Raw genomic sequence first — 19,030 nt, 5'->3', positions numbered from 1 at the left:
AGTTTTTCTTTTACATCTCCTGTCTCACTTTCTCTGTCTGTTATCTCTTTTCTATTCTTTATTCCAACGTGATTAGCTGTTAGCTAACAGACTGTTATGCTACCTGGCTGAGCTGCGTGCGTGTGTGTGTGTGGGGGTGTGTGTGTGTGTATGTGTCCATTGGTGGTGCCATTCCACGCAGCGCTCTCCAGCTTCCAGCAGTGAACAGTATTATATAAAATGCTGCATGATGAAGCATTAAAGCCGTTTTCTCAGCGATGCCACGGTGTGGCAGCATATGGAAAATTCAGACTGGGTGGCAAATTACATTCAGTATACTGGATGGACTGGTAAACCAACCAGCACCACAACCCAATACTGCCATGTGGGTGGAACCTTTCTACTGGCACGTTTCAAGTATGCCCGTAAATCTGCTGCACAAGCAACATCCGCAAACATAAGAGGGATAAAAAAAACAAAAAACATGTTTCTTTTGTCGATGGTTTTTTATTAAAATATCATTGATTGTGACTGAGTTAATTGCAGGGACTGTAATTAAACATTTAATCAAATCCTGATTGAGACATTTTGTTTTTTGTTTCACCACAAAATTATCTGAACAAACAGTGAACACATTTGGATTCCCTCCCTTCTTCATTGTTAGACTTTCTAAATAGAGCAGAATAGAATTGAACTTTATTGTCATTGCACATGTCACAGGCACAAAGCAACAAAATGTAGTTTGCATCCATCCAGAAGTACTTAGCAAATCCCAGACGGCCCACGCAACACATAGCAGGCCACGCCTCCCGGGGTGAGGCGGAGTTCTTATTGCTCGGACAGTCAGCTGCTCCAGAGTAATGACATCATCCTCTGTGAAGTGATGCTGAAAATGAATCATCCCCCCCTAATGGCACACTGGGCACATTCCTCCTGAACCCTGTGCTCCAGGGCCATCCATCCTCCGCTGCGTCTTCACTCATTGCGCCAGCCCCTCCCCCCACAGACTACCACAGACTGCCCATCCCAGCTGACAATTGCACCTGACAGGAAACTCGCATTTAATCCAATCAAAGCCTTACAGCTGGAATCCAGCAAGAGCATTCCTGTAAGAGGTCTAATGATTTTTTTTCTTTCATGCTTACCCACTTGGGGCTTCATTTTAACCACAAATTGCTACAGCTGAGTTCCAGTTATTGTTTGGCTAATCTCCATTTGTTGATAAAGGTGTGTCAGCAGCACTGTACATCCGCAATAATCCCTTACATTTTCAGGACATTTTTTTGATTAGTAGAACGTGGGCCGTTTCAGTTAAATAAAACTTTGCTCTGACGCAAACGTAGAAAAAAAAGAAGTGCTCCTGCTGTGATGAAATAACGACGCACTGCGACCGGTGAAGGCTGAAGAATATCCAGGGTCTTTATCCATTACACTCTGCAGACAGTTTTTTTTTGTGCAGCCCTGATATTAGGACAAAGAGCTCTTTTGATTTCTGTCCAAGGAAGGTTTTTTTTTAAAAAAAAAAAATCTATTTCCAGGACAAAAACAAACATATACAATAAGAAAAATGAGGCTGCAATGTGGCCATGAAGATAAGGTTTTACTCTATCACACCTCAGTATGTGCATATAATAGAAAAAGAGAGCTTAAAGGTCTAGTGTAAACACAGATGTCAGGAACCATTTGTCACCTTGCAAAGGAAATGCAGCACCTCGCAAAACTGTAAGCACCCACTTGAACTGTTTCACATTTTGACTCGTCACAATCGAAAAGTTCAATGTGAGATTATCTGAGCAACACAGATTCTATGAGGTTTTTACTAATGAAATGAAAAAGAAATATAGCATACATTTATATTCTATGGCAGCCCAGAAGGGTCAACAAAATGCAAAAGCCACAACACAACAGCAACATTGTGTTGTGTTACCTCCATCTGCGGTAACACTTTGTAGAACCATTTTAGCAAATCTATTGCTGTGTGTCTATCAGTTTTGCACATGGAAAAAATTATTTTCTAATCAATGATTTATTCCAAAATAGGTCAAGCAAAGTTTGATTGAATCAAGAGTATTTTTTTTAAGTCTTGCAAAGAATTTTCAGTTACATTTAAAGTCTGAACTTTGAATGGGACCTAATTTTTGCTAACTTTAGAAATGTTTATATAGTGTAGCTTCCCCTAAATTAATTTTAAAGGGCTATTTTATCTGGCTGTTTTATAAACTTTAAGTTGCGTAAAGTTCAACTGTGTTGAAATTTTATTTACGGACTTAAGAATTCTTGTAGTAGTTTGACAGTTATATTCATGATCTCATTTTAAAGTGCGTAAAGATTGTTTATGCAGCAGTTCCATCTCCTCCCTCTTTTTTAACCACCATAACTATTTCAAACATGAAACAAACAAAATAAAACGTGGAAAAAGAGAACAAAAATAGAGACATAAATACAGTAACTAAGAGCATTACAGAACATGTAAATTACAACGCAATACATACGTGTTGTAGTTCTAAGGTTGTAATTTTTCAAAATATTAACTTTTGAAATGTTAAAAGTTAATGCTAAATGTTAACTTTGCAAAAGCTGAAGTTAACACTTATCTGTAGCTAAATGTGTAAATGATTTTTAACCATCTACACCAAGATGGCTAAAAGCACTACACCATGTTGGTGTAGTTAGCGCAACTAACTTTTCACTTAGTGTTGCCTACAACCATAACACAGATAGCTCTGGGCGTATGCTTCTCCTAACAAAGCGACCATCTGCCCCAATCTAAAGTCTTTTGCTGCCTCTAAGCAGGTTTCTTTCAACGATTACCTGGTTTTTACCTGGAAAAGCCTAAAATACTGAACTTCAAAAATCTGAACATTTTTATAATAGTCAGACTTATGAAAGTCACTTTTTTTTAATTGTAAAAGAATTATAAGAATCTCTCCTTTCACTTTAAACTGATGCACTACTTTGTGCTGTACTATCATCTCAAGTTTCTGGTTGTTTCATTACAAAATGTGAAAATGTTCAAGCACTATTAATACATTTTTCAAGTCGCTGCGTGACGCACTGAGGAGCCATACTGAGAGTTGAGCTGGTGGAGCACTGCCTGGTAAGTCAAGTGGGAGTCCGATCCAGGCCACAGGCCTAACAGTCTGACAGCCACAGGAGACCAAACCGACAGACTGCGGGGACAGAAGCTTTACTTAGGGGCAGACAGGCCGTTGACCAGCACCGACCGGAGTCCACCCTTGTCAAATCAGATGCCTGGATTTGTGACGTGTGACTCACCCTCGTTACAAAATATCTCCACGAACCAGTCCGCAGCGGCCACTTGACATGCAAATATTCACATAAAAGCCCAGCGAGAGCCACAGTGTCAAGGTACCGGTTTATTCTGAGAGTAAGCAGCTCATCACACGACGGGTTCATTGCAAAATCCATTTAGTGTGAAGCGCATTAATCATGCTGCGGGACTGCCAAGGTGTCGCCATTTATGCTGCTCTGTAGATTACAAGAGAGGGATGTTGGAAATGCTGCTTAATAGCGAGGAAGCTCTCATTACCGCCTCGCCTGTCATTCATTTCTCCATGTGGCCTTGCATGAATTCAAAAGATGCTCGACGGGCAATAGCAAGGATACTCGTTCAGCATGTGAGCAGCTCCTCGCAAAGCAGATGTTCACAAAGTTTAAAGGTACATTACGGCGCCATTTGCAGAAATAACCTGCTGCACAGTAGATGCAGACATCATTAGGAGATTCTCAATCTTCCCGTCAAACTCCGGGGCCCCTGCTCTAATTTAGATTGCTCTTGCGGAACAGTCCAGAGCAGGTTCTGACATCATATTCAGCACCGGTGTGGTGTTACATCATAGCAGATTAAGACTCCATAACTACCTGCTGAGATGAAGGAACTCAACAGTAAAAGGCAGCACTGAAGGTGTTAAATAAATACCGACAGTAGGAATGATCCAATTTGCATGTCTTTTAGAACTCGGTCAGACAAATTTGTGCAAACTAGGAGGTCAAAAGGTTGATTTTGGCACAGACTTGAATTAGCGAGTTAAATATATCAGATTGGGAAGTAAAACATCACTAGATCCCATGGTACCTGTATTCAGACATTTGAAATAATTAAAATAAAAAAAGACGTTTAAAAGAAACTTGTATTAAAATTTCAAACCTCCCATAACAAGGTCTGAAAGGCATAACAACTGTTATCATTATGATACTGAAGTCAGTATCGGACTTCTATTTCTTGATTTAGCTCATCGTCAGCCTAATAGCATAATTGCCTAAGTCCCATTTTAAAAACTTAATAACAATTATGCTGTTAGGTTGACGTCATGTTTCTCACTAGCCGTTATGGCTTTTATACACAATTTCACTCAATTCTCATCTCCCTTCAGTGACGTGTCTGGAATTTCTCCCATTGAGCTTGATTTCTACAATTACTACTGGCAAGAAAGACAAAGAAGAGAAAGTGGTAGGAGGACAACGGCTTGGGATGTTTAACGACTTATCAAACTTATTCACGTGTGATTTTCTTGATGTCTTCAGCTGAATTTCAACCGGGCCAATCAGAAAACAGAAACAGTTGTGAATGATGACATTGATTTTCTGCACTGTTTTAGAATTTTAGTCTACCTACTGTATATAGCAGGGGTGTCAAACTCCAGTCCTCAAGGCCGCTGTCCTGCAGTTTTAAATGTGCCACAGGTGCAAAACACTGGAATGAAATGACTTAATTACCTCCTCCTTGTGTAGATCAGTTCTCCAGAGCCTTAATGACCTAATTATTCTATTCAGGTGTGATGCAGCAGAGGCACATCTAAAAGTTGCAGGACAGCGGCCTTTGAGGACTGGAGTTTGACATCTGTGCTATATAGGGTTGTAGTTGGGCAACAGCAGTGGAGGAAGTGAACAAAGCCGTCTCCTCTGTGTTGGCGATGCTTCCAAGACTGTTTTGACATTTTATTGCTGGACAAGATCTAGAAGACTCCACAGGGTTGTTTATAGCACATGCAATTACTGGAAAGCTTAACTGAGCTGGCGCATTTCATACGTCACAGCCAAATATTAGCCTTTGGATAAAATTAGATCTAATCGTATAAAACTTTAACAGTCCACGCCTCTAGGAAGCAATCAATCCTCAATAGCAGAGCATCCAGATCCTCTGTACAAAGCAAAGCGTAGAACAAAGGGCTGGTTTTTTACCAGGATAGTCTCTCACTAAACTGCCAAATTAAAAGTTTTGATTAGATGCTAACTTCAATCTTTTCCAGTCTGCTCTTCGGTGACTGATTGTTGAACAATATTTTCTCTGTTGTAAGGTCAAGGAGAACACCAGTCAAGAAGACATTCACCATTCCATCTGTTGGCTAAATCTATTTCAACAAAGATCTAGGTTTTGAAATGGACCAAAGTCTTTTTGGTCTGCATCAGAGTTTGATTACACATTCACACCTCCCCAAACAAACTGGACTTTATTTATTTATTTTTTTAAGGTTTATTGGCTCTGGTGGCCTTCACCTGATAGTGAATTGACAGGAAAGTGGGCAGTGAGAGACGGGGGAAGAAGTGCGGCAAAGGTCACCAGGCCGGGAATCAAACCTGCGACAGCCGCGTTGAGGCCCAAGGCCTCCACCTGTGGGCCGTGCAAAACCCCTGTGCCACCTCAATACCAAAACTGGACTTTCTAGGCAGATGAACTAGAATTCAAATAAAGTGAACTAAACAGGGCTGGTGTGAACACACCCTTTAACATTCTTGATCTGATAACTCCCTGAGAAACTGTCACCCAGATTGTCATGCCACGATGTGCGCCCTCTAGTGCCCGTTCTGAATTAGTGTGGTCTGCATGTGTACTGAATTATAGACCATTATTCCTTGATGCTTAACTGTTTTTGGATGCAAGAGTGCATAAATTATGCAATTGTATCAGGACAATTCCATGCATCTTCTATTTCAACCTAGTGTGCTTACATACAAGATTATTATCTGCTCTTGAGGAGACGCACACAAAGCAAGGCGACTGTCAGAAGGTATCACTATCATTTTCTGAATGTCAAACTTGATCAAAACCAATGTTATCCACTGAAGGGAAGCCAGAGTGCTGAGTACATGTATATTGAACAAAAAGGTATGCTGCATGCCTCAAGCACAAAGAAGAACACAGTCATGAATCATTTCAAATTCATAGTTTGTCATCATCAGATAGGGGCTTATGACAGGATTTGATGGATGGGCCTGCCAGAGGGAAAAGAATTCAACTAACCTATTTGAGCTGCTGTGAATAAGAGAAAAACTAAAGCTTACAGAACACATCACTGCTCAAAATAAGTTTATCTACATAAATACATGTAAAGGTAATGAATACTGCCAAATCACAGCCTACCAGCCTGGTAGCTGTAGAATGAGTTCAGATCAGAATTTTATTTTGTGATACTATAGTAAAAACCAAAAAAAAAAAATAAATTGTGAATAATAAAAAAAAGAACTTGGTTCTTTTTGGTAATTGCATAGCTGTGACTGCATGGCACAGCATTTATGGTGCCAAATACAAATTCTTCAGGACCCCATTACTCAAAGAAGTGTGGTTTATAACACTAACATGCACACAGTACCTGGGTTTCCATTGACCATGTAGTTGTGCAAATTGGAATTATGAAATTAAATTTGATTAATGGAGACACGGCAATTTCGAAAAAAACTTGTCAATAAAAAGTTTTTGCAATAGGATGAGGCAGTTTTTCAGGCGTATCATAATACGTATATTTTGCAAAACTGAAATGGAAAAACCCTGATTACACAAGTCAGCTGATCAACAACCAGATGTTACGATTGAGAAAAAAGACGACAGGAAGTGGTAGGAGGATGGTGGTACGGAACGTTTTTTAATGACTTGTCATGCAAACAAATGCGATTGTATTTGTGTTTCTGATATCAAAACACCTCAATTGCAAAACTGTATTTTTTCTACAAAGGAATATTGACAGTTTAGCACATATTTGTAATGAAAACACAGCTACCAACTACATTCAATCAAATTTTTGAATTTACCTTTACTGATATTTATTGATGCTCTTGTGAACACAGTGGAAAAAAATAGTTAAAATGACATTTGCAATAATAGTGTCTATAAAGTTTTTTTTATTATTCAGTACCATCAATTGTAATTTATCAACAAAACAAATAAGTATTCTTATCACAATAAGTCTTTCGTGATACATAATACAATACATGCCAATCTCTATCTGCCCCTGTAAGCATTTTCTAGTTTGACCCATTTCAGTGTTGATGAAATATTTAACCTTTTGCTTGCTAATATCAGAATCATGTAGAAAGAAATAGATGTTAAATTACAGTATTTCCTCTCTCTACTCAATCTTCCCTGAAAAAACAAGCAAAACAAAAATCATATTGTCTTCGAGCCCAACAGCCAAACACAGACGTTTATTTAGCATTTCCGACAGTAGTCGTTGATGTAGAGTCAGTGACTCATGATCCACAGCATTCGCTGCAAGTATTGAGACCAAAGTGATTTGAAGGTGAAGGATGAAATATTAACTCCCAACACAGACAGACAGCTTCCTATTCCAGATAGATAAATCCATAACTCTGCTCTGCAGCACGAAGCTCTTTTTAAGAAAGAACAGGATTTGTACGTCCTTGGCTGCAATGAGCCACCATTTGCAAGGGGAAGCTGAGGTGTATTAGCAAGTCAAGGTGTTATCAACCAACCAACAAGTAGTTCATTTTTTCCCAATTTCCCATTTTTCAAAATAAATGTGTGGTCAGTGTTTAAAATCCTCGCGCAACTCAATGACCCAATTTGGGTCACGAGGTCTGTGTGGAGATATCACAGTAATATCACAAAAGTAAGAAATATAAAACTTGACTGAATTGCTTTCAATTAAAAGAAATACAGAACAATTATGGAAGTGCTACTGTTAAATATTACAGATAGAATAATCCAGACTCATTCAATAAACTGGATAATTGACAAATCTATTTATTTCAAGAACTTTATCACAAAGTGAAACATAAATTACACAGACGTTGTGCTAATTATGATTGTTTTCTACTTAAAGCTAATAAAAACAGGATAATTAAAATTTGAATATTACATATAGCCAATAAAAAACAGTTTTTAAAAACAGAAGTTGTAGGCTTAAAAATGATATGTGCTAAAAGATTTTGAAAACATATTCTTAGCCTGACAAGTGAGCTTCATTGGAACACATTCCAATTTAAGGAATATGTCTGTATTGTCTAAGGCATATTTTATTATTTAGATCTTTATACATCAACAAAAAATAAATAAAAAAGGTTAGAAGTAACAGTCACTCGTTTAAAATGAAAATCTGTCTTTTCATGAATTCCCAAAAAGAATGTATACATTTTTTGACATTTTAATTTTAGTCTAGTCACAACTAAAGAGATAAGTAGAAATTCAGACTCAGCTAAAACAGTAGGCGGTTGTTGTATCAACCGTCCAGACCTCTCAGGTCTTCTGGTTCTGCTCTGCAGCCACAGAACCAGAACCAAATATGGAGGAGCAGCATTCAGCTTCTATGCACCACAAATCTGGACCAAACGTCCAGAAAACTGCAAAACAGCTGAAACACTGAGTTCCTTTAAATCTAGACTAAAAACCCAGCAGTTTAGATCTATTTTTGGACCAAAATAAATGAAACACTAACTCTGGGGAATGACAACTAAGGGCGTAAATCCCATCTCATTATTGGGGGACAATAAACAGGAAAATGTCTTAAGAGCATTTTGGAAGGGGGGGAGGGAGACCAGCAAAGTTCCATTCCCGAACTTGGTCAACATTTTTGTAACGTAAAATGTGGTTTAGAAAGTTTTTAAACCACATTCAAGCTGCAGGACCAAAAATGACTAGTAATGCACATCAAACGTGTTTTATTCTCCGTAGGCAAACTGTTGAGAAGTAAAACTAAAATTAAAATTTTGCTTCTATACGAGTTTTGTTCAGATCTAATCTGACACCTTTACAAAAATGTAAGGTTCTAAATAAAAACAAGTTTTAATGAGCAACTCCACTTAATAAAATTCTCCATAAACATGGATTTATTGTAATGGCTCTTGATACAAATTATGGACTATTTAAATTACAACTTGTTAAGATTTTAGTTTTGCATATCCTGGATGGCTGAGAACCAATAAGTAGATAAAAATGAATATCTGGGGAGTATCATAATTTAAACACTTAAAGCACCAGGGTTTATATAGAAAAATATTCAGATTTTATTTTGTGGTTTAAAAGGCTCTACATTGAAGACGGTGAGAAATGAAGGCAGCTTTCTGTTTTTTCTATCTGTTCTCGGCTCTGGACACTTGCTCAGCACCTCCCTTCAAATTAAAACTCTCCTAATTCACGTACAAGTTTGATTTCCAAGGCATAACACGTTTCAGCCAAAGTAATGAAATAATGAACTACAGTCTGATTTTTATTGTTAATGTGTTTCACTCTATTAAGCCATGAATGTAAATAAAAGACTTACATGTCTTTTGCTTTAAATATTTAGTTACTGGAGGGGTTTTAATTTGTGCTGCAGAGCCACAGCTAACAGCTAGCTCCTCACTTCAGTGGCTCTGACCAGCTGCTGTTGCTCCTCCTACACTTTGGACTGAACCATTGTTCTAATAATGGTAGGGGGACCTAAAAATTAATTCTTAATTTTTTTCTTAGATCAATGGTAGATTTATTTCATTCTTTGTTTCTTTTGCCTTTTCATATTGATCTTGTTTAAAAGCAAACATTTCTTCAATGATTTCCTTTAAGGGGGGGCAATGCAATTTTAGACTTTTCCAAGATTGAGGGGGTCCGGACCCACCAGATCCCCCCTGGGATTTACGTCTATGATAACACTTGGTAAAACGTAATGTTTCAATTGTTATTCTTATGTTTTATGTTGTAAAGGGCTTTGAACTGCCTGGTACCTGAAATGTGCTATTCAAGTAAAATTTGATTAGATTGTTTTAACATGTATGGAGCGGTAAGCATTTTGGTTTGACTGAAGCCAAACCTGGGGTGTTTCAAAATTCAGGGGCTCCCTGATTCGAAGAGTGATTAAATCACAGCAATGAGACAAAGATCACCTGAATTCAACGCCTCCTCCAAATGTGACCCACAACACGTCTTTATTCTGCCAGATATGATGGACGTCTGCTGATTCACAGTTCACCTGATTATGCCAAGATTCATTTCAGCCAAACAGGAGATTTCTTGTAACAGTGGCGGACATAGTGGGAGATAGAGTGTGAGAAGGGTACAGTTTTAAATATAGGAACATTCAAATCTAGTGGTACAAAAATTAACATGCAAGCTAGTTTCAGCAAAATAACTGTCCTAACAACAGCAATAGGAGGCAAACTTCTGTTTCTGGGCTATGTTCAAGTAGCTCAACTTATCTTGTTAACAAAATCTCACCTAGTGAGTCTGATCTGAAAGTAAGTCGTTTCATCCCAGCGGGATCTGTCCAGTACAACATTAGATCAGAATCTGACTCCATTTAAGTGTTTCTGCAGAGCTGAACCTCAACTCAAAATGAATCAGATAAAATACAGCAGATTTGCACAACATTTCAACCATCATGCAGTTTCTAGCTAAACCCAACTGAACTCAAAAGAGGAGAGAATCTGCATGCATCTACAAGAGCAAAAAAAAAAGAACACAACTAGTATTTTGTCCACTCTGCTCCCCCATATTAAGACATAATATCCTGCAAGACACTAATGTCTTAAGAGGATTAATGTTTCCTAGAAATCATAACAAGGAACTATTTATTAAAATGGATTTAGGTCTCCAGAAGTTTATATACTATACTTTCTTGCGGTTGGACTATTTTTAGACACAAAAGGGCCAGAAAAAAAAAAGAAAAAAGATGAAAGTAACCCGCTGCTCAGTATAGCACAGTATGGCAATCCTGTTCCCCATCCATCAAAGCACAGAAAGTAGGGGCTCTGATTTATTCATAAGCCAGTCCTCGTCTGCCACCGAGCATTAGACAAAGACAGATCACACAAAAGGCAGCAAATCTGCTGGGAAAAGCAAATTGCAAATCAAAACAAATCAAACTGAGGTGTGAGCAGTTTACTGTACTTCCTTTGCCAAACAGGTGGCTGCAGCCGCGAAGCTCAGAGGACCGAGAGGAAAGGCTTTTGCGCTGGAGAGAAGAAAAAAGAAACAATGTTGGTTGAGTCGCTGCACTAATTCCAACTCTGCGTTGTATCTGTGGTTTAAGGCGTTCTACAAGCAGCATGTCAGGAATAATTCACCGTGATTCGAGCTGCACAGCCTTCATCAAGCTTTTGTCAGTCTACGTCAGAGAGTGAAGGTCACCGCTCCGTCCAGCTGACCTGGCCCTTCTCTTTGGATCTGCCCGTACCGCTCCACTGGATATTTTCCTCACAAATATTCTCTAAGGTTCAAATTATTTTCATCAAAAAGAAAAATAGACTGTGTAATGTTCCGTTTTTATTAGATTGCTCTTTTGCACCATTAGCAGGCTCACTCATTCAGTGCCTGGTGCAAGCTGACCTCCATTCAACCTTTTTCAAGTAGATGATTTCTTTAGAAAACTGCTTTGATGTTTCCAGTGCAATCCACTCATCACAGACATCAGCCAATAGTCACATTTCTCTCTGAATTTATCTTAAATCGATAACAATTAAATGAAATGACAGCATCAAACATCAAAGTTATCTTTGATAGCGAGTTTTTTTCTCAAAGAAATTAACTTTGAATCCGTTGCCTGCGAGGCCCCTACTTTGACTAGGTCATTCCTTGCTATGTAGTTTGTGCTACTGGCAACAACCCAACCTGCACTTTTAAGAATGACTTTTTACTGCTACAACGCACCGTTATTTCTGACAACTCAGCCTCTTTCACAAAGTTTCCTAAAGAAAAAAAAAAAAAAAATCGGCTCCAATCCTAAACTTGCCTGAAGATTTATGAATGAAAAAATGAGAAGTCAATGGCAAACTCTCTGAGAGATGCTAGTCTAAAGTTCAATCATGGTATGGAGTGAAATACTCAAAAAGCATTACTTAAAACTCCCAGAATTTTTTGAGTAGTTTGCTTATGTTCAGTGGCAGTGTAGCATTTAGTCAACTTAGAAGACAGGAACTGTTGGTAAAATGATTTATTAAAGCCATCCTTGGCATCAACAACCAAGATAAACAAGAGAAATAAAAATCACAATTGTTTTTACTGTTAATGAAGCATAGCTTGTTACATTGATATAATTCCTTTCATGAATAATTAATTAAGCAGTCACAAAATTAAAATACCTAAACTTCAACCATTACCGGAAGGTAACGGTCTGTATAGATACGCTATACAGACCGTTACCAAAATAAAAGCATGGAACTTACAGCAGTTACAGGAAACAAAGTAACATTCAGTTGGCCTTCATAGCCATATTAGGGTCATTGTAGATAGAAAGGGGGGAAAAGGAGTTTGAGTTAAAAACATGTTTAAAGCTGACAGAAAATTTGAAAGTATGAGTTAGTAATTATGTGTTACACTACATCATTTACGATACCTAAACACCAACTATAAACCCTTAAAAAAGGTGAACATAAAAAAAATACAATTAAATTAAATATTAATTTTTTGCACTTCAGTTCTTTCATTTGAATTAAAGTGTGCAATTTTTTATCCTCTATATGTGACTTGTCATTGTACTTGCTGAAGTTGTTAACATGTAGACCGACGGACATGTAGACCGACGGTTACAGAAAATAAAAATTTTAAAAACACTACTCCAACTTCAAAAGATTCACAAATAAGTAGCGAGATGCTATCTCTGCTACATTGCTAGCTGTCGCTTAATCATTCAAGCTAGCTATGCCTTCCACTCAAGCTAGCTAGGCACTAGGAGAACAAACCAATATTTTGCATATGTTGAATTGCTTTTGAAACATTATGAATGAAAAATTAATCAGCATTCTGCAATGTAATGCTTCAATTGTTGACTGTGTGTTTCATGACTTTATACTTTTGTTTTTATGACATAAAGCACTTTGACATGCCTTGCTGCTGAAATGTGCCATACAGATAAACTTGATTGACTTGACTGATATAATTTAGCTGCCTGCTAAAAAAAAATTGTTTAAATGTTGGTATGAGTTTGTGAAGAATCTTCCATAAATAAACATCATTCTTAAAAAGAAAGAAAACAGTTTCTAAAAAAAATGCATATTTATTATTCACTTATTATTTTTCTTTAAGTTCCTCCAACACCAAGTCTACAAGACAATCGTATAATTGTCTTTTAGACTACAGAAAAAAACTACAGAGAAGGTGATGGATTGTAGTGATAAGTTGCTTTTCTTTGAGCGAAAAACACTTGATCCGTTAAGCTATATTATACCAAAAGCACAAATGTAGTAAATGGTGTGTGTGTGTGTCCAGGCGTAAAATGTGTAAACTCAAAAATGAACTCATCTATAAACCATGAACTCCGTTTCAGTGTCCTTTTCATGCAAAGTGTTTAGTCGGCAAAACTGGTCGAAAACTATAGATTTCAGATATGGAGTGTCTTGCTGGACTAAAGCAATTCTTTACAAGAGTAATTTGCTATCCTTATAATGCAGGGTGTAGCATGGAAATATCACTAACAATTTAGCACAAGATAAATAGCTATTCCCAACTAATATATTTGTCTTTATTGTGCCAGTCAAAGCAATGAAAGAACAACTTAGTGCCTCAGTGAATTGCATTAAGGAACACAAACAACACTGTTTTATAGACACGATAACATAACGAGTTAAGTTCCTGTTGAAGCAACATCAGCAAGAGGACTAATTTAGCCTTTCAAAATAAAGGTAATCATACCATTCACAGTCAATCAATTAATTGCATTATAAATTAAAACAAACTCAATTTCCATGATTTACCGTTTTCTCTTTTCATCTAAACTGGATGATTAAAGTCTTCAGTCTGGTTCTTTCGTCTCATCTAGGACTTTTTTGAAAGACAATGTTGTTTACACACTTCATCATTTATTTCATTTGTTGTTTCTGTTACTTGGTTTATTTATTTTAGATATTCAACATGTCTTCCAGTTCCAGTGTTAAATGTTCATTAGAATTTAAGGTTGATTGATCCTTGATAATATGTTTCTGCATTATCTTGCTATTATACACAGTGTTCCAAATTATTATGCAAATTGGATTTAAGTGTCATGAAGATTACATTTTTTGTTGCGCTATTAAATTTATAGGTGGTATTGTGTGTCAGGGCTCTTTGAATCACTAAAACTAATTTCAGAGAGCTGCTTGATTAGTTTGTCTGGTGAGCTCAATTAAAGGAAATTTACTTAAGAAGGATGTTCCACATTATTAAACAGGCCACAGGTTTCAAGCAATATGGGAAAGAGAAAGGATCTCTCTGCTGACGAAAATCATCAGATAGTGTAGTGCCGTATGACAAGATATGAAAACATTAAATATTTAAGGAAAACTGAAGCGTTATCATCGTACTGTGAAGAGATTTGTGTCTGATTCAGAACAAAGATGGGTTTGTACAGATAAAGGCAAAATGAGGAAGGTTTCTGTTAGACAAATTCACTGGATTAAAAGAGCAGCTGTTAAAATGCCCTTACAAAGCAGCAAACATGTATTTGAAGCTGCTGGAGCCTCTGGAAGCTCAAGGTGGAGGATCCTCCAGAGGCTTGCAGCACATGAACCTACTATTTAGCCACCAGAACCAGTCACAGTGGGGCCCATCTGAACATGAAGATTCATTTTCAAACACACTTGTTCACTGATGACTGCTGTGCAACCCTGGATGGTCCAGATGGACGCAGTAGTGGATTGGTGTTGGATGGCCACTGCATCCCAACACGAGAGAGAGAGAGAGAGAGAGCTGGTTGGGCTCTTCAGGGTCCATTAAGGTGTGAAAATGACCTCAGCAAAGTATCTGGACTTTCTGACTGATCACTTTCTTTCATGGTTCAAAAAGAAGAGCCGTACCTTCTGTAGCAAAATCATCTTCATGCATGACAATGCACCATCTCATGCTGCAAGGAATACCACTGTGTCATTGGCTGCTATGGGCATCAAAGGGGAGAAACTCATGGTCACCATCCTCCTCTGACCTCTGACCTCAACCCTATTGAGAACCTTTGGAGTTTCCTCAAGCAGAAGATGTGAGGATGGAATGCAGTTCATATCAAAACAGCAGCTCTAGGAAGGTTTTCTGACATCCTGCAAAGAAATTCAAGCAGAAACTTTCCACAAACTCACAAGTTCAATGGATCAAGAATTGTGCTGTGATATCAAAGAAGAGGTTCTATGTTAACATGGAACTCGGTCTGTTAAGATGTTTTTGATTGAAATACCTTTTGATTTTAGTACATGTGAACACTTAATGCTGCACATTCAAAGAACGACCGTTTGCAGTTCTTTATAATCCATAAATGTTTAGAAAATCTGCTGTGCATAATAATTTGGAACAGCGCATTTTGAGTTTATTATTTTTGAAAAAAACACCGTTCTCATGGGGAGCTTTGTTCAGGAAAATTAGATTTATACTGTAATAGTTCATGACTTGAAAATTATACTGACCATTTGCATTGACCATTTAAGAAAATATCACTGCATAATAATTTGGAACACGGTGTATTACTCAAAAACGGTCTCAAAACAACAATATTAGCATTTATCACAATAACTTCTGGGACAATTTATTGTCCAGCAAAATTTGTTATGGTGACAAGCCTGGTTATCAGTTAAACGCAAAGAGAGCCATCAGTAAAAAGCAACAAAATCATGTCACAGCACAAGCGAACTGCTAATCTGGCCTTTAGCCAAGAGAATATTTTTTATTTGGTGCGACAGACAGATGCCTGAACAGCAAAGCAGCATTTATCAACGATTCTGCACCCTGAATAAACACAGAGACCAGCCCACTATCATCCACCTGAAGCTGGAAGAACTGCCAAATCGCAGACATGTGAGGAGCTGGCTCACGCAGCATTCCAGTATCACACAGCCTGACCCCGGCAGACAACAGTCGGCTGTGGGTGTTAAACCACCCCGACCGCTCCATACATCACTGTTATCTCTATCACCCCTGTGAAGATTAGCCCTCAGCCAGAAGCTACCTTCCTGCTCAGACTGCCACTAGTGAGCAAAAACCCAGAGAACCCCAGCAGCACAAGGTGATGACTCAAAAACAACAAGAGAATGTGTTGAGGTGCGCACGAACACGTACACCAGCTGAATTCAGTACACTAGAAAATGTGATCTTCTCCTCAAAGATGCAGCTTTTCCTCAGAATACACCTAAAGCCTGCTACTGAAACCCACCTGGACTGTTTGTTACCCACAAACAGAAATGTGCAATACTGCATGTTTTGGTACTGATCCAATACTAAGTAAATGCAAAGCCTGTATCATCCATACTGAATAGAATTGAAGTTTGTCTTTTAGGCATTTTTGTGGTTTTTCCTTTGAATTAATTTGTTAAAACTAAGGACAGAACTTAGACAATGTTCTGTCTCAGTTCTGAGACTAAAAATACTCCAATAACATATTAACTTAACAGAAAAACGAAAAGCTAAACAAATGTGTGCATTTTTTAATATAAAAAAAGCACCAAAAAAGAGTCATTTGAGAGCACATCAAAACTAAATCATTTTTCACGTATAATTGAGGAACTATGATACAAAAATAAAATGTCAGGAGGGAATCTGATTCCACAGTACCATGCTAGTATCGACCCAGTTCCGATACCAACTTGGTCTTGATATTACTGATATTTTGAATGGATTTGCCCACCTCCACCCACAAAACGGCTTTATTCTGAGTTGTAGGTTTATGTTCGAGTCAAAAGTTGGGTAGTTTTAACCAGGAGTGGACCAGATGTCAGCATCAAGGTGTAACAAGGTTTTGGATTAAATAGGCAAAAACAAATTTCACCCCGTTTCCATGGCATTACGTCCTTCCAGTGAGATGCCAGAGTCAGCTGGGACTCCTCCAGCTTTAATAAGCATGAGATAACAGTGGTACCCCTCCTCCACCTGTTGCTGTCCCCTCCTAATCAGCTGGTGGATAAGACGTGACTACACTTTTCTGTTTGCTATTAAGACAGACAGTTTCTGTCTCTGTCTTAAAAATTTCGTGGTTGAAATTTTTACAACCACGAAAAATAATGTCATGGCATGGAAACTGAAGAAGCTCCACACATTAGTCTTATTAGGACTGCAGGCTCAACCCACAAAAGGCACCACTGATACTATCTTTATTAAAATAAAAACATGCATCAAATCCCATGCTGGCATTAGATAAAAATGATGGGAAATGTTAATTTTCAATTTAATCAAAAATAAATACAGAATTTTTTATTTTTTTTACCATTTTCATTTGTGTTGTTTCTGTGCTGCATTGTCCTCTCTGTGTTTTTAAATGATATAGGGGGATTACTCCTGTCTTCACCTGCTAATGTTATTATCTGATGAGGACAAGATGGGCCCCTTTCGATGCCCCCCCCCCTCAGAGCAATCACCGGGGCTCAATTGCTTGACGAGCTTTAAAAAAATTAAGCCACAAAATGTCAAATTAATCATCATTTCTGTGGAGTCAGTGACAGAGAAGTGTGATTACTGAACTCCGTTTGAGGGGACTTCATTTGAAGGAAACCTACTAATGGCATATTTATTACCTGTCTGGGTGGGATGAATGGGGGTGGGGGTGTCTTGGTAATTTGCCCTCCAGTTCTATTGTTTAATAGCAGAAAAAGCAGCAGAGAGAAAAAAAAGAAACACTAGGTGAGAGCTTTCTGTCACGTTTCAGGGTCTGGGCACCCGAGAGAAGAACCAAAGTAAAAGAAAATCTCTCTTTTCAACACCTGGAGCTATAACTCTATTCCAAATCAACCCAAAGGTAAAATGAAGCGGGATATTATTGCTTTCTTTAAGAAATGATTCACATCGTGAGCCTTCGTTGCCAAGCATCTGTCCGCTCCACCAGCACATCTTCACAACTGTCCACCAAGACAATATAGTGAAGCTCAACGTGGACAACCGAATGTAAAAGCCCATTTTCCCCTCCAGCCGAGAGGGACGCGCTCAGGATGCTGATGTTATCCAGCCCTGCTGCCGAATCAGATCAGATGTTTTTAAAACAGCAGCCAGAAGCAACAAAATGGACCAAAGCACCAGAGAGCAGCAACACAGCCGCTTATCAAGAGCAGGTAGCATCCAGGATGTCACACTAAAACTGCCGAACGGTTCGCCTGTAACTGGACCGCTACAGTCAAGTTAGACGGATGTCTTACCTGTTCCGGAGAGGAGACAGACACCGCAGCGACTATGTGCGCCGAGCCGCGCAGTCTGCACAGTGGCTGAGAGAGGACCGCAAGACGTCCCGACAGTGAACTACAAAAGTGCCAATGCCTTTTTTTTTCACACCGAGAAAGGACAGGCAGATTCAGACCACTCCCCTCTTATCAAACTATTGCCAGCTGTTTCGTGCAATCAGCTGTGTCTCCGTGGATTAGTAAAGGGTGGGCTTAAAGTTTAATCTGATGTGAATCTGAGACGCAATTCATAAAAGAGAGCGAACATGAGCTCAGTTCCTGCGTGATATAAGGTTATTATGATTTTAAAAAATGAGATTAGGGTGGAGTTTCACCTTCCAGTGCCAAATCAACCCAAACAGTCCAATCCACACAAGTTAAAGTAACATTTCAAAAATAAATTTGCTTAATGGAAACAGTTCAATTAGGGGGAAAAAAAGAAGACTGACGTTTTTCAATATTAAGTTTTGGCGCTAGGGTGAGGCGAGTTTTCTGCTGTATCAACATCAGTTTACTTCGCAACATCCGAGTGTATGATCAACAACTTTGTTACCACTGGCGGAAATGACGAAGGCGACAGGAAATGATAAGAGGATAAATGCGCAGCCTTCTTTTATGATATTACAACTTTGATTTTAATTGCATTTCTTGTTTAATGGAAACACGGCAATTGCGAAATTGTGTTTTTTTTTATTATTACTTCAGCGGAATATCAACAAAGTTTTGAACA

General features: G+C 38.3%; 1 protein-coding gene across 2 annotated transcripts in view; it reads right to left on the bottom strand.

Annotated features, from left to right (window-relative positions):
* The window catches only part of LOC102224856 (contactin-4-like), a 141,202-nt gene extending 122,807 nt beyond the window's left edge, over positions 1–18,395 (bottom strand). For both annotated transcript variants that reach the window (XR_002754571.1, XM_023353480.1), the window contains exon 1: positions 18,280–18,395. The gene's annotated coding sequence lies outside the window, so the exon portion shown is untranslated. The remainder of the gene's footprint in view (positions 1–18,279) is intronic.
* Positions 18,396–19,030: the final 635 nt, after the last annotated feature.

Source organism: Xiphophorus maculatus, chromosome 20, assembly GCF_002775205.1.
Source record: "Xiphophorus maculatus strain JP 163 A chromosome 20, X_maculatus-5.0-male, whole genome shotgun sequence".
NCBI lineage: Eukaryota > Metazoa > Chordata > Actinopteri > Cyprinodontiformes > Poeciliidae > Xiphophorus > Xiphophorus maculatus.
Note: the sequence above shows the minus strand (reverse complement) of the source record. Positions and strands in the feature narration are given on the sequence as shown.